The sequence below is a fragment of the Zea mays genome, chromosome 9 (assembly GCF_902167145.1).
Source record: "Zea mays cultivar B73 chromosome 9, Zm-B73-REFERENCE-NAM-5.0, whole genome shotgun sequence".
NCBI lineage: Eukaryota > Viridiplantae > Streptophyta > Magnoliopsida > Poales > Poaceae > Zea > Zea mays.
Genome location: NC_050104.1, coordinates 144,704,229 through 144,721,374, shown reverse-complemented (window position 1 = coordinate 144,721,374; position 17,146 = coordinate 144,704,229).

Here is a 17,146-nt window from a genome sequence, read left to right as displayed (position 1 = left end):
GGTGCTCGTTGTCGAGGCGACCCGGGGCCACAGGCGCTGTGTTGCGCGTGCGCCCGGTGTAGACCGAGGCTTCCCGCATGAATCGGGAAGTCGCGACATGAGGTTCCGAGGGGTACCCCTGCCTTCGGGAGGCGGAGCTCTCGGACCGTCAGATCGCGGCGCCTTCCAGGAGATTCTTGAGCTCTCCCTGGATTCGCCGCCCCTCGGTGGTTGATGGCTCCGGCATCGCGCGGAGAAGCATTGCTGCTGCCGCCAGGTTCTGGCCGACCCCACTAGATGCGGGTGGCGGCCTGACCCTGACGTCGTCGGCGATGCGGTGCTGGAAGCCCTGGGGTAGATGACGTATTTCTCCGGCCGGAGGTTGGCCCGCCCATGCCTGCCCGACGTCCCGGCGGATCGGCTCAAGCGCTCCTGCTCCCTCGTCGAGCCTGGCCTGCACCCCGCGGATTTGCTCGAGCTGTGGGTCATGGCCCCCCGCCTGAACGGGGACCACAGCTAGCTCCCGTGGGATGTCAACGCGAGGCACCGGCCTAGGGAGATCACCGTCCTCTGGCATGCCGAGATGGTTGCCTTCGGAGGGACCCCCTAGATCGACGTGGAAGCATTCGCGACTTGGGCCGCAGTCCTCGTCGCCGAGGCTACGGCTACCGTCGGAATAGTCGGAAAGGCAGTAGTCGCATGCGGTCATAAAGTCCCACATGGCACCGGGGTTGCCAAGTCCAGAGAAATCCCAACAGAAGCTGGGCTCGTCGTCTTCCTCGGACCCAGAGGGCCCGTAGGTCGAGACGTCCGTCAGCCGGTCCCAAGGTGACCGCATACGAAACCCCAGAGGGTTTGGGCTCGCCTCTACGAGAGCGCCCGCCAAAGCGAAGCCGCTAGGCGGGTCGAGGCTGAATCCGAATGACGTGGGATGGGAATCGGTCGGTACCTCTTGGTCGACGAGCGGTGATGAAGTCACGTCGGGGACTGACTGCACCGTCGTCTCAGGTACGAGGGTGACACCCAGCAAGCCTTCCGCGAGCGTGCTGGTGTCGTCCGTTTGCTCGGGATTAGCGTGTTGCGGGGAGACGACGCTCGCCTTCGTCTCAAGCGCGAGGTCGATGCCCGGTGCGCCCCCCGTTGGAGTGTCGGCGTTGTCGACTCGCTCGATAGCCGACGAGGCGCTGCCTCCCGCTTGGCCTTGGTTGCCCCGCCTTCCCCTCCGTTGGCAGGGGAGAGGACGGGGCGAGCTCGAATGTTGGTCCTCCACTACGCGGGGAAGACGCCGTCGATTCCGCCGTCGGCGGGCGGGTTGTCGGCCGCCATTGTCGCTGTCGTCCGGCGGTGGAAGGAGTATCATGTCGTAGCTGCCGTCGAGAGACATGAACTCAAGACTCCCGAAACGGAGCACCGTCCCGGGTTGGAGAGGTTGCTGGAGACTGCCCATCTGGAGCTTGACGGGAAGCTGTTCGTCGACACGCAGCAGGCCCCTACCTGGCGCGCCAACTGTCGGCGTTTCGAGACCGGGGGGTCCCTAAGCCGACGAGTGAATGTCGCCGTGTGCCCCAGCCCAGATGGGTCGGCGCGAGGCCGAGCGCGAAGGGGGGAAGTGAGGCGGCCGGAGACCGGCGTGAGAGAGGTGGGAATCCCGCGGCCTTCGTGTTCGTCCCGTGCCCAGGTCGGGTGCGCTTGCAGTAGGGGGTTACAAGCGTCCACACGGGAGAGGGAGCGAGCGGCCTCACGCGAGCGCCTGTCTCATCCTCGTCCCCGCGCGGCCAACCCTCTCTAAGAGGGCCCTGGTCCTTCCTTTTATAGGCGTAAGGAGAGGATCCAGGTGTACAATGGGGGGTGTAGCAGAGTGCTACGTGTCTAGCGGAGGAGAGCTAGCGCCCTAAGTACATGCCATTGAGGCAGCCGGAGAGATTTTGGCACCCAGCTGGTGTGATGTCGTGGCCGTCGGAGGAGCGATGGAGCCTGGCGGAGGGACAGCTGTCGGAGCTGTTGAGTCCTTGCTGACGTCCTCTTGCTTCCATAAGGGGGCTGAGAGCCGCCGTCGTCACAGAGTATGCGGGGCGCCATCATTGCCTATCTGGCGGAGCGAGCCAGATGGGACGCCGGTCTTGTCCCCCGTGGCCCGAGTCAGCTCGAGGTAGGGTGATGATGGCGCCTCCTGTCGACGTGGCTGGTCTGCGCCCTAGGTTGGGCAATGTGGAAGCTCCTCCGAAGCCGAGGTCGAGTCTGTCTTCCGTGGCCGAGGTCGAGTCCGAGCCCCTGGATCGGGCGAGGCGGAGACCGTCGGCTGAGGCCAGGGCGTAGTCCGAGCCCTGGGGTCGGGCGAAGCGGAGTTCGTCGTCTTCTGGGGCTGAGCCCGAGTCCGAGCCTTGGGTCGGGCGGAACGGAGTTCGTCGTCTTCTGGGGCTGAACCCAAGTCCGAGCCCTGGGTCGGGCGGAGCGGAATTCGCCGTCTTCCGGGGCTTAGCCCGAGTCCGAGCCCTGGGTCGGGCGGAGCAGAGTTCGCCGTCTTCCGGGGCTTAGCCCGAGTCCGAGCCCTGGGTCGGGCGGAGCGGAGTTCGCCGTCTTAGCCCGAGTCCGAGCCCTGGGTCGGGCGGAGCGGAGTCCGCCGTCTTCCAGGGCTTAGCCCGAGTCCGAGCCCTGGGTCGGGCGAAGCGGAGCTTCCTATGGTGCCTGCGGCCGGGCCTGACTGCCTGTCAGCCTCACTCTGTCAAGTGGCACTGCAGTCGGAGCGACGCAGGCGACGCTGTCTTTCTGTCAGGCCGGTCAGTGGAGCGGCGAAGTGACGGCGGTCACTTCGGCTCTGTCAGCTGGGGGGCGCGCGTCAGGATAAAGGTGTCAGGCCACCTTTGCATTAAATGCTCCTGCGATTTGGTCGGTCGGTGCGGTGATTTGGTCAGGGTTGCTTCTTGGCGAAGACAGGGCCTCGGGCGAGCCAGAAATATGTTCGCCGCTGGAGGGGGGGCCTCGGGCGAGACGGAGATCCTCCAGGGTCGGTTGCCCTTGTCCGAGGTTAGGCTCGGGCGAGGCGTGATCGAGTCCCTCGAATGGACTGATCCCTGACTTAATCGCACCGATCAGGCCTTTGCAGCTTTATGCTGATGGGGGTTACCAGCTGAGAATTAGGAGCCTTGAGGGTACCCCTAATTATGGTCCCCGACACATTGCAAACATCAAAATCTTTAGCCTTAGCAACCAATTGTTCATTTTCATTTTTAAGGCTAGCAAGAGAGACATTCAATTCTTCAATCTTAGCAAGTAAGTTAACATTATCATCTCTAAGATTGGGAATTGAAACATCGCAAGCATTTGAATCAACCTTAGCAATTAAATTTGCATTCTCATTTCTAAGGTTGGTAATAATATCATGGCAAGTGCTTAGCTCACTAGTTAGTTTTTCACATTTTTCTACTTCTAGAGCGTAAGCATTTTTAACCTTAACATGCTTCTTGTTTTCTTTAATAAGGAAGTCCTCTTGGGAGTCCAAAAGATCATCCTTCTCATGAATAGCACTAATCAATTCATTTAATTTTTCTTTTTGTTGCATGTTTAGGTTGGCAAAAAGAGTGCGCAAGTTATCCTCCTCATCACTAGCATTATCCTCATCACTAGAGGTTTCATATTTAGTGGAGGATTTTGATTTTACCTTCTTCCTTTTGTCGTCCTTTGCCATGAGGCACTTGTGGCCGATGTTGGGGAAGAGGAGTCCCTTGGTGACGGCGATGTTGGTGGCGTCCTCGACGGAGGAGGAGTCGCTATAGCTCTCGTCGGAGTCCCATTCGCGACACACATGGGCATCGCCGCCCCTCTTCTTGTAGTACCTCTTCTTCTCCTTTCTTCTCCCCTTCTTGTCGTCGCCCCTGTCACTATCACTAGATAACGGACATTTAGCAATAAAATGACTGGGCTTACCACATTTGTAGCACACCTTCTTGGAACGGGGCTTGTAATCTTTCCCCTTCCTTTGTTTGAGGATTTGGCAGAAGCTCTTGATGATGAGTGCCATCTTCTCATTGTCGAGCTTAGAGGCGTCAATGGGTTGTCTACTTGATGTAGACTCCTCCTCCTTCTCCTCCGTTGCCTTGAATGCGACCGGTTGTGCTTCGGGCGTGGAGGGGCCATCTAGCTCGTTAATTTTCTTTGAGCCTTTGATCATCAATTCAAAGCTCACAAAATTTCCTATTACTTCCTCGGGAGTCATTAGTGTATATCTAGGATTACCACGAATTAATTGAACTTGAGTAGGGTTAAGGAAAACAAGTGATCTAAGAATAACCTTAACCACTTTGTGGTCATCCCATTTTTTGCTCCCGAGGTTGCGCACTTGGTTCACCAAGGTTTTGAGCCGGTTGTACATGTCTTGTGGCTCCTCCCCTTGGCGAAGTCGGAAGCGACCGAGCTCCCCCTCGATCGTCTCTCGCTTGGTGATCTTGGTCACCTCGTCTCCTTCGTGCGCGGTCTTTAGCACGTCCCAAATCTCTTTTGCGCTCTTCAACCCTTGCACCTTATTATACTCCTCTCGACTTAGAGAAGCGAGGAGTATAGTGGTGGCTTGAGAGTTGAAGTGCACAATTTGGGCCACTTCGTCCTCATCATAATCTTCATCCCCTACGGATGGTACCTGTACACCAAACTCAACAACATCCCATATACTTTTGTGGAGTGAGGTTAGGTGATATCGCATCATATCACTCCACCTAGCATAATCTTCACCATCAAACATTGGTGGTTTGCCTAATGGGACGGAAAGTAAAGGCGTATGTTTAGGAATGCGAGGATAGCGTAGGGGGATCTTACTAAACTTCTTGCGCTCATGGCGCTTAGAAGTTACGGACGGCGTGTCGGAGCCGGAGGTGGATGGCGATGAGGTGTCGGTCTCGTAGTAGACCACTTTCCTCATCTTCTTCTTCTTGTCACTGCTCCGACGCGACTTGTGTGAAGGGGATTCCTTTTCCTTCCCCTTGTTGCGGGACTCTCCCGATGGAGCTTTCCCATGGCTTGTAGCGGGCTTCTCGCCGGTTACCATCTCCTTTTTGGCGTGATCTCCCGACATCACTTCGAGCGGTTAGGCTCTAATGAAGCACCAGGTTCTGATACCAATTGAAAGTCGCTTAGAGGGGGGTGAATAGGGCGAATCTGAAATTTACAAACTTAAGCACAACTACAAGCCGGGTTAGCGTTAGAAATATAAACGAGTCCGAGAGAGAGGGCGCAAAACAAATCGTGAGCGAATAAAGAGTGAGACACGATGATTTGTTTTATCGAGGTTCGGTTCTTGCAAACCTACTCCCCGTTGAGGTGGTCACAAAGACCGGGTCTCTTTCTGAAAGGGAATTAGGCTTACACCTAGTCCCTAATTAATTTTGGTGGTTGAATTGCCCAACACAAACATTTGGACTAATTAAGTTTGCCCAAGTGTATAGATTACACAGGTGTAAAAGGTTCACACTCAGCCAATAAAAAGACCAAGTTTTGGATTCAACAAAGGAGCAAAGTGGGAACCGAAGGCCCTCTGGTCTGGGAGCACCGGACTGTCCGGTGTACACCGGACAGTGTCCGGTGCACCACCGGACAGTGTCCGGTGCACCAGAGGACTCCAGCTCAAACTCGCCACCTTCGGGAATTTCCGAAGGCACTCGCGCTATAATTCACCGGACTGTCCGGTGTACACCGGACAGTGTCCGGTGCGCCAAAGCGGAGCGGCCTCAGGAACTCGCCAGCTTCGGGAATCGCCAGCGGCTAGTCCGCTATAATTCACCGGACTGTCCGGTGTGCACCGGACTGTCCGGTGCAACTCCGGAGCAACGGCTTTCTCCGCGCCAACGGCTACCTGCGGCGCATTAAATGCGCGCGCAGCGCGCGCAGAAGTCAGGCGCGCCCATACTGGCACACCGGACAAGGAACAGTGCATGTCCGGTGTGCACCGGACACCCAGGCGGGCCCACAAGTCAGAAGCTCCAACGGTCAGAATCCAACGACAGTGATGACGTGGCAGGGGGCACCGGACTGTCCGGTGTGCACCGGACTGTCCGGTGCGCCATCGAACAGACAGCCTCCCAACAGCCACTTTTGGTGGTTGGGGCTATAAATACCCCAACCACACCACCATTCATTGCATCCAAGTTTTCCACTTCCCAACTACTACAAGAGCTCTAGCATTCAATTCTAGACACACCAAAGAGATCAAATCCTCTCCAAATTACCACACAACGCCATAGTGACTAGAGAGAGTGATTTGCTTGTGTTCTTTCGAGCTCTTGCGCTTGGATTGCTTTCTTCCTTCTTGATTCTTTCATTACGATCAAACTCACTTGTAATTGAGGCAAGAGACACCAAACTTGTGGTGGTCCTTGTGGGAACTTTGTGTTCCAAGTGATTGAGAAGAGAAAGCTCACTCGATCCGCGGGATCGTTTGAGAGAGGGAAGGGTTGAAAGAGACCCGGCCTTTGTGGCCTCCTCAACGGGGAGTAGGTTTGCAAGAACCGAACCTCGGTAAAACAAATCCGCGTGTCACACTCTTTATTTGCCTGCGATTTGTTTTGCGCCCTCTCTCGCGGACTCGTTTCTTTATTACTAACGCTAACCTAGCTTGTAGTTGTGATTATTTTTGTAAATTTCAGTTTCGCCCTATTCACCCCCCCTCTAGGCGACTATCAATTGGTATCAGAGCCCGGTGCTTCATTAGAGCCTAACCGCTCGAAGTGATGTCGGGAGATTACGCCAAGAAGGAGATGGAGACCGGCGAAAAGCCCACTACAAGCCACGGGAGCACTTCATCGGAAGAGTCCCGCACCAAAAGGAGGGAGAAGAAGAAGAGCTCCTCCAACAAAGGGAAAGAGAAGAAATCTTCTTCTCACCACAAAGAGAAGAAGGAAAAATCTTCTTCCCACAAGCCGCATCGGAGTGGGGACAAGCAAAAGAGGATGAGGAAGGTGGTCAACTACGAGACCGACACTTCATCAACATCAACCTCCGGCTCCGAAGCGCCCTCCGTAACTTCTAAACGCCAAGAGCGTAAGAAGTTTAGTAAGATCCCCCTACACTACCCTCGCATTTCTAAACATACACCTTTACTTTCCGTCCCATTAGGCAAACCACCAACTTTTGATGGTGAAGATTATGCTAGGTGGAGTGATTTAATGCGATTTCATCTAACCTCACTCCACAAAAGTATATGGGATGTTGTTGAGTTTGGTGCACAGGTACTGTCGGTAGGGGATAAAGACTATGATGAGGATGAGGTGGCCCAAATCGAGCACTTCAACTCTCAAGCAACAACAATACTCCTCGCCTCACTAAGTAGAGATGAGTATAACAAAGTACAAGGGTTGAAGAATGCCAAGGAGGTTTGGGATGTGCTCAAAACCGCGCACGAGGGAGACGAGCTCACCAAGATCACCAAGCGGGAAACGATCAAGGGGGAGCTCGGTCGATTCCGGCTTCGCAAAGGGGAGGAGCCACAACACATGTACAACCGGCTCAAGACCTTGGTGAATCAAGTGCGCAATCTCGGGAGCGTAAAATGGGATGACCATGAAGTGGTTAAGGTTATTCTAAGATCTCTTATTTTCCTTAACCCTACTCAAGTTCAATTAATTCGTGGTAATCCTAGATATACTAAAATGACCCCCGAGGAGGTAATCGGGCATTTTGTAAGTTTTGAGTGCATGATCGAAGGCTCGAGAAAGATCAACGAGCTTGATGATCCATCTACATCCGAAGCTCAACCCGTCGCATTCAAGGCGACGGAAGAAAAGAAGGAGGAGTCTACACCAAGTCGACAACCAATAGACGCCTCCAAGCTTGACAATGAGGAAATGGCGCTCGTCATCAAGAGCTTCCGCCAAATCCTCAAGCAAAGGAGAGGGAAAGACTACAAGTCCCGCTCCAAGAAGGTTTGCTACAAGTGTGGTAAGCCCGGTCACTTCATTGCAAAATGTCCATTATCAAGTGACAGTGACAGGGGCGACGACAAGAAAGGGAGAAGAAAGGAGAAGAAGAGGTACTACAAAAAGAAGGGCGGCGATGCCCATGTTTGTCGGGAGTGGGACTCCGACGAAAGCTCTAGCGACTCCTCCGACGACGAGGACGCCGCCAACATCGCCGTCACCAAGGGACTTCTCTTCCCCAACGTCGGCCACAAGTGCCTCATGGCAAAGGACGGCAAAAGGAAGAAGGTAAAATCAAGATCCTCCACTAAATATGAAACCTCTAGTGATGAAAATGCTAGTGATGAGGAGGATAACTTGCGTACCCTTTTTGCCAATCTTAACATGGAACAAAAAGAAAAATTAAATGAATTAATTAGTGCTATTCATGAAAAGGATGACCTTTTGGATTCCCAAGAGGATTGTCTAATTAAAGAAAACAAGAAACATGTTAAGGTTAAAAATGCTTATGCTCTAGAAGTAGAAAAATGTGAAAGATTATCTAGTGAGCTAAGCACTTGCCGTGAGATGATTGACAACCTTAGGAATGAAAATGCTAGTTTAAATGCTAAGGTTGATTCACATGTTTGTAATGTTTCAATTCCCAATCCTAGAGATAATCATGATGATTTGCTTGCTAGGATTGAAGAATTGAACATTTCTCTTACTAGCCTTAGAGTAGAAAATGAAAACTTAATTGCTAAGGCTAAAGAACTAGATGTTTGCAATGCTACCATTTCCAATCTTAGAGATAAAAATGATATTCTTCATGCTAAGATTGTTGAACTTAATTCTTGCAAACCCTCTACATCTATTGTTGAGCATGTATCTATTTGTACTAGATGTAGAGATGTTGATGTTAATGCTATTTATGATCATATGACTTTAATTAAACAACAAAATGATCATATAGCAAAACTAGATGCTAAAATTGCCGAGCACAACTTAGAAAATGAGAAATTTAAATTTGCTCGTAGCATGCTTTATAATGGGAGACGCCCGGGCATCAAGGATGGCATTGGCTTCCAAAGGGGAGACAATGTCAAAATTAGTGCCCCTCCTAAAAGATTGTCCAACTTTGTTAAGGGCAAGGCTCCCATGCCTCAGGATAATGAGGGTTACATTTTATACCCTGCCGGTTATCCCGAGAGCAAAATTAGGAGAATTCATTCTAGGAAGTCTCACTCTGGCCCTAATCATGCTTTTATGTATAAGGGTGAGGCATCTAGCTCTAGGCAACCAACCCATGCTAAGTTGCCTAAAAAGAAAACTCCTAGTGCATCAAATGAACATAGCATTTCATTTAAGACTTTTGATGCATCTTATGTGTTGACTAACAAATCTGGCAAAATAGTTGCTAAATATGTTGGGGGCAGGCACAAGGGGTCAAAGACTTGTGTTTGGGTACCCAAAGTTCTTGTGTCTAATGCCAAAGGACCCAAAACCATTTGGGTACCTAAAGTCAAGAACTAAACTTGTTTTGTAGGTTTATGCATCCGGGGGCTCAAGTTGGATACTCGACAGCGGATGCACAAACCATATGACAGGGGAGAAAAGGATGTTCTCCTCCTACGAGAAAAACAAAGATCCCCAACGAGCTATCACAGTCGGGGATGGAAATCAAGGTTTGGTCAAAGGTCTTGGTGAAATTGCTATATCCCCTGACCATTCTATTTCCAATGTTTTTCTTGTAGATTCTTTAGATTACAATTTGCTTTCCGTTTCACAATTATGTCAAATGGGCTACAACTGTCTATTCACTGATGTAGGTGTCACTGTCTTTAGAAGAAGTGATGATTCAATAGCATTTAAGGGAGTGTTAGAGGGTCAACTATACTTGGTAGATTTTGATAGAGCTGAACTCGACACTTGCTTAATTGCTAAGACTAACATGGGTTGGCTCTGGCACCGCCGACTAGCCCATGTTGGGATGAAGAATCTTCACAAGCTTCTAAAGGGAGAACACATTTTAGGATTAACAAATGTTCATTTTGAGAAAGACAGGATTTGTAGCGCATGCCAAGCAGGGAAGCAAGTTGGCACCCATCATCCACACAAGAACATCATGACGACCGACAGGCCGCTTGAGCTACTCCACATGGATCTATTCGGCCCGATTGCTTACATAAGCATCGGCGGGAGTAAGTATTGTCTTGTAATAGTGGATGATTATTCTCGCTTCACTTGGGTGTTCTTTTTACAGGAAAAATCTCAAACCCAAGAGACCTTAAAGGGATTCTTGAGACGGGCTCAAAATGAGTTCGGCTTAAGGATCAAGAAAATTAGAAGCGACAACGGAACGGAATTCAAGAATTTTCAAATTGAAGGCTTCCTTGAGGAGGAGGGCATCAAGCATGAGTTCTCTTCTCCCTACACGCCACAACAAAATGGTGTAGTGGAGAGGAAGAATAGAACTCTATTGGACATGGCAAGGACCATGCTTGATGAGTACAAGAGTACAAGACTTCGGATCGGTTTTGGGCCGAGGCGGTCAACATCGCCTGTTACGCCATCAACCGGTTGTATCTTCACCGAATCCTCAAGAAGACATCGTATGAACTCCTAACCGGTAAAAAGCCCAACATTTCATATTTTAGAGTTTTTGGGAGCAAATGCTTTATTCTTGTTAAAAGAGGTAGAAAATCTAAATTTGCTCCTAAAACTGTAGAAGGCTTTTTACTTGGTTATGACGCAAACACAAGGGCATATAGGGTCTTTAACAAGTCCACTGGACTAGTTGAAGTCTCATGTGACGTTGTGTTTGATGAGACTAACGGCTCTCAAGTAGAGCAAGTTGATCTTGATGAGATAGGTGATGAAGAGGCTCCGTGCATCGCATTAAGGAACATGTCCATCGGGGATGTGTGTCCTAAGGAATCCGAAGAGCCTCCAAAAGCACAAGATCAACCATCCTCCTCCACGCAAGCATCTCCACCAACTCAAAATGAGGATGAAGCTCAAGTTGATGAAGTAGAAGATCAATCAAATGAGCCACCTCAAGATGACGACATAGATCAAGGGGGAGATGCAAATGATCAAGACAAGGAAGATGAAGAGCAACGACCGCCACACCCAAGAGTCCACCAAGCAATCCAACGAGATCACCCCGTCGACACCATCCTCGGCGACATTCATAAGGGGGTAACCACTAGATCTCGTGTTGCACATTTTTGTGAACATTACTCGTTTGTTTCCTCTATTGAGCCACACAGGGTAGAGGAAGCACTCCAAGATTCGGATTGGGTGGTGGCGATGCAAGAGGAGCTCAACAACTTCACTAGGAATGAGGTATGGCATTTAGTTCCACGTCCTAATCAAAATGTTGTAGGAACCAAATGGGTCTTCCGCAACAAGCAAGATGAGCATGGTGTGGTGACAAGGAACAAAGCTCGACTTGTGGCCAAGGGATACTCCCAAGTCGAAGGTTTGGATTTCGGTGAAACCTATGCACCCGTAGCTAGGCTTGAGTCAATTCGCATATTATTGGCCTATGCTACTTACCATGGCTTTAATCTTTATCAAATGGACGTGAAAAGCGCCTTCCTCAATGGACCAATCAAGGAAGAGGTCTATGTTGAGCAACCTCCCGGCTTTGAAGACAGTGAGTACCCTAACCATGTCTATAAGCTCTCTAAGGCGCTTTATGGGCTCAAGCAAGCCCCAAGAGCATGGTATGAATGCCTTAGAGATTTTCTTATTGCAAATGGATTCAAAGTCGGAAAGGTCGATCCTACACTCTTTACCAAAACACTTGAAAATGATTTGTTTGTATGCCAAATTTATGTTGATGATATTATATTTGGGTCTACTAACGAGTCTACATGTGAAGAGTTTAGTAGGATCATGACGCAGAAATTCGAGATGTCTATGATGGGGGAGTTGAAGTATTTCTTAGGATTTCAAGTGAAGCAACTCCAAGAGGGCACCTTCCTAAGCCAAACTAAGTACACTCAAGACATTCTAAACAAGTTTGGGATGAAGGATGCCAAACCCATCAAGACACCCATGGGAACTAATGGGCATCTCGACCTCGACACGGGAGGTAAGTCCGTGGATCAAAAGGTATACCGGTCGATGATAGGTTCATTACTCTATTTATGTGCATCTCGACCGGACATTATGCTTTCCGTTTGCATGTGTGCAAGATTCCAATCCGACCCTAAGGAATCCCACCTTACGGCCGTAAAACGAATCTTGAGATATTTGGCTTATACTCCTAAGTTTGGGCTTTGGTACCCTCGGGGATCCACATTTGATTTGATTGGTTATTCGGATGCCGATTGGGCGGGGTGCAAAATCAATAGGAAGAGCACATCGGGGACTTGCCAGTTCTTGGGAAGATCCCTGGTGTATTGGGCTTCAAAGAAGCAAAATCCGGTCGCTCTTTCTACCGCCGAAGCCGAGTATATTGCCGCAGGCCACTGTTGCGCGCAATTGCTTTGGATGAGGCAAACCCTGCGGGACTACAGTTACAAACTGACCAAAGTCCCTTTGCTATGTGATAATGAGAGTGCAATCAAAATGGCCGACAATCCCGTCGAGCATAGCCGCACTAAACACATAGCCATCCGGTATCATTTTCTTAGGGATCACCAACAAAAGGGAGATATCGAGATTTCTTACATTAACACTAAAGATCAATTAGCCGATATCTTTACCAAGCCTCTTGATGAACAAACTTTTACCAAACTTAGGCATGAGCTCAATATTCTTGATTCGCGCAATTTCTTTTGCTAGATTGCACACATAGCTCATTTATATACCTTTGATCATATCTCTTTCATGTGCTATGACTAATGAGTTTCCAAGTCTATCTCAATCCAAGTCATAGGTATATTGAAAGGGAATTGGAGTCTTCGGCGAAGACAAAGGCTTCCACTCCGTAACTCATCCTTCGCCATCGCTCCAAGAAAAGGACCTTGTCTTTGGGGGAGAGAGTAAGAGCCCAAAGCAAAAGGACCGGACTTCGTCTTTGGTATAATCTTAACTCATTTATTTATGACCAAAGGGGAAGATAGCACTTCGAGGGCTCTAATGATTCCGTTTTTGGCGATTCATGCCAAAGGGGGAGAAAGTAAGAGCCCAAAGCAAAAGGACCGCACCACCACCACCAATTTCAAAAACTTAAGTGTTGAATATTTTCAATTGGTATCCTATTGTGTTCAAAAGGGGGAGAAAGTAGTATTTCAAAATGATATATCAAAACCCTCTTGAACACTAAGAGGAGAATCTCTTTTAGGGGGAGTTTTGTTTAGTCAAAGGAGAAGCATTTGAAACAGGGGGAGAAAATTTCAAATCTTGAGAATGCTTTGCAAAATCATATTCATTTACCTTTGACTATTTACAAAAGAATTTGCAAAAACAAAACATGTGGTGCAAACGTGGTCCAAAATGTTATACAAGAAAGAAACAATCCATGCATATCTTATAAGTATTTATATTGGCTCAATTCTAAGCAACCTTTGCACTTACATTATGCAAACTAGTTCAATTATGCACTTCTATATTTGCTTTGGTTTGTGTTGGCATCAATCACCAAAAAGGGGGAGATTGAAAGGGAATTAGGCTTACACCTAGTCCCTAATTAATTTTGGTGGTTGAATTGCCCAACACAAACATTTGGACTAATTAAGTTTGCCCAAGTGTATAGATTACACAGGTGTAAAAGGTTCACACTCAGCCAATAAAAACACCAAGTTTTGGATTCAACAAAGGAGCAAAGTGGGAACCGAAGGCCCTCTGGTCTGGGAGCACCGGAATGTCCGGTGTACACCGGACAGTGTCCGGTGCACCACCGGACAGTGTCCGGTGCACCAGAGGACTCCAGCTCAAACTCGCCACCTTCGGGAATTTCTGAAGGCACTCGCGCTATAATTCACCGGACTGTCCGGTGTACACCGGACAGTGTCCGGTGCGCCAAAGCGGAGCGGCCTCAGGAACTCGCCAGCTTCGGGAATCGCCAGCGGCTAGTCCGCTATAATTCACCGGACTGTCCGGTGTGCACCGGACTATCCGGTGCAACTCCGGAGCAACGACTTTCTCCGCGCCAACGGCTACCTGCGGCGCATTAAATGCGCGCGCAGCGCGCGCAGAAGTCAGGCGCGCCCATACTGGCACACCGGACAAGGAACAGTGCATGTCCGGTGTGCACCGGACACCCAGGCGGGCCCACAAGTCAGAAGCTCCAACGGTCAGAATCCAACGACAGTGATGACGTGACAGGGGGCACCGGACTGTCCGGTGTGCACCGGACTGTCCGGTGCGCCATCGAACAGACAGCCTCCCAACGGCCACTTTTGGTGGTTGGGGCTATAAATACCCCAACCACCACACCATTCATTACATCCAAGTTTTCCACTTCCCAACTACTACAAGAGCTCTAGCATTCAATTCTAGACACACCAAAGAGATCAAATCCTCTCCAAATTACCACACAACGCCATAGTGACTAGAGAGAGTGATTTGCTTGTGTTCTTTCGAGCTCTTGCGCTTGGATTGCTTTCTTCCTTCTTGATTCTTTCATTACGATCAAACTCACTTGTAATTGAGGCAAGAGACACCAAACTTGTGGTGGTCCTTGTGGGAACTTTGTGTTCCAAGTGATTGAGAAGAGAAAGCTCACTCGATCCGCGAGATCGTTTGAGAGAGGGAAGGGTTGAAAGAGACCCGGCCTTTGTGGCCTCCTCAACGGGGAGTAGGTTTGCAAGAACCGAACCTCGGTAAAACAAATCCGCGTGTCACACTCTTTATTTGCCTGCGATTTGTTTTGCGCCCTCTCTCGCGGACTCGTTTCTTTATTACTAACGCTAACCCAGCTTGTAGTTGTGATTATTTTTGTAAATTTCAGTTTCGCCCTATTCACCCCCCCCTCTAGGCGACTATCACTTTCAACCCTTTCCCTCTCTCAAACGGTCCCACGGACCGAGTGAACTTCTCTTCTCAATCAAACGGGACACAAAGTCCCCTCAAGGATCACCACACAATTGGTGTCTCTTGCCTTGGTTACAATTGAGTCGTCACGAAAAGAATGAGAAAGAAAAGAAGCGATCCAAGCGCCAGAGCTCAAATGAACACGACAAATCACTCTCTCTAATCTCTAAAGCTTTGTGTGGAGTTGGAAGAGGATTTGATCTCTTTGGTGTGTCTTGTATTGAATGCTAGCTCTTGTAAGGTGTAGAAGAGTGGAAAACTTGGATGACTTGAATGTGGGGGTGGTTGGGGTATTTATAGCCCCAACCACCAAACTTGACCGTTGGTGGAGGCTGCTGTCGACGGGCGCACCGGACAGTCCGGTGCGCCACCGGACACTGTCCGGTGCGCCAGCCACGTCACCTGGCCATTGGGTTCCGACCGTTGGAGCTCTGACTTGTGGGCCCGCCTGGCTGTTCGGTGGTGCACCGGACAGGCCCTGTAGGCTGTCCGGTGTGCCACCCACGCGTTCTCTGCTCCTCTGCGCGCGCAGGCGCGCATTTAATGCGATGTAGTCGACCGTTGCGCGCGAAGTAGCCGTTGCTCCGCTGTCACACCGGACACTGTCCGGTGTGCACCGGACACTGTCCGGTGAATTATAGCGGAGCGGATTCCCGAAGCTCGCGAGTTCAGAGTTGCTCTCTCTTGGGGCTCCGGACACTGTCCGGTGGTGCACCGGACTGTCCGGTGAATTATAACGGAGCTTCTCTGAAAATTCTCGAAGGTGAAGAGTTGGGCTTCGAGTTCCCTGGGGCACCGGACACTGTCCGGTGGTGCACCGGACAGTCCGGTGCGCCAGACCAGGGTGCCTTCCGGGTTGTCTTTTGCTCTCTTGTTTGAACCCTTTTCTTGGTCTTTTTATTGGCTTATTGTGAACCTTTGGCACCTGTAGAACTTATAGACTAGAGCAAACTAGTTAGTCCAATTACTTGTGTTGGGCAATTCAACCACCAAAATCAATTAGGAAATAGGTGTAAGCCTAATTCCCTTTCAGTATGCGTGAAGTTCTCAATGTCGTCGATGATACGTTGTTGGAGGTGTACGCCGCTGGGCAAGAGGCGGTGATCCCGTTGGTGAACGCCATCCCCGCACGTCGTGTGCCCGTGTTCAAGTGCACAACGTGCACTTTTGTGTGATTCACGGATGGACAACAGTAGTGTCGCTGTCGGTGGTTGAATGTGGCCTCCCCATCGCGCTCCCGTCACCGCCGGTGCCGATGGGAGATGCGGAATCGTCAGCAACAGTGCCGATGGATGTCGAGTTGGCGGCACCACCGCCTCCTCCACCCATTGCAGCAGCAGTTCGTCGTTGTTCCCCAACCCCGCGCGGAGACGGTGGTCGTTGGAACCATCTATGCCCGTCGCGGACAACCCCCTCGCGCCATCAACGCTTCGCGCAAGCGCATCATCTTCACCGGCCACCTCCCCGGTAGGTTGACCTCAACTCCCTCCTACGGTGAAGAGAGCCTAATGGCCCTCAGACCGTCCTATGGTGGTTGCTGCCATGTTGGCCAGTGGGGGAAGAGGGGAGACGATGTCGGGGATCCTCGACGGGCATGGGCGCGTCTTGGCCCCGATGTGCTGGCAATCGACATGGCCCGACGTCGATGGCCTCGACACGCGTGCAAATCGGCGCGACGCTCCTCCCTAGGGATGGCAACGGGCACATTTTACCCGCGTGCCCGCGGGTAAAAAACCTATAGGTTGCGGGTTTGGGTGTGAGTTTGTACCCGTGGGTACGGGTTTGATTCTCAACCCGACAGGTTTTTTCTCATGGGTATGAAAATGTTGTACCCGTGCTCGCAAACCCGCATACCCGCGTGTGTGTCTGTGTAGACTGTAGAGCACATGCATCTCAATTTAGTGCCACCCCCGAAAGCTTTGAGCGAGCGAAGCCAATCAAATGATATAAAAGAAGACTACAGGCGCCAGTGAACTCGTATAACTTTTGGCTAAGATCGGTACATGTTTTTATCAGTTTAATAAATATTTATTATTATGTTAAATATATGACTGTGCCCGCGGGTAGCGGTTTTGGATAACACACGCTACCCGTCGCGGGTAGCGGGTGCGGGTACGGATTTAACATTAATCTCGCGGGTACGTGTTTGTAATGTCTGTACCCGCAGGTTTTAAACCCATTGTCGTCCCTACTCCTCCCCAGGCGTGGGCGGACGAGCCCCGTGCATGGCGGCGACGGCTAGTGGAGTTGGGACAGTTAGGGTTCGTCCCCTATTTATAATGGGCCCTTCTGGCTGT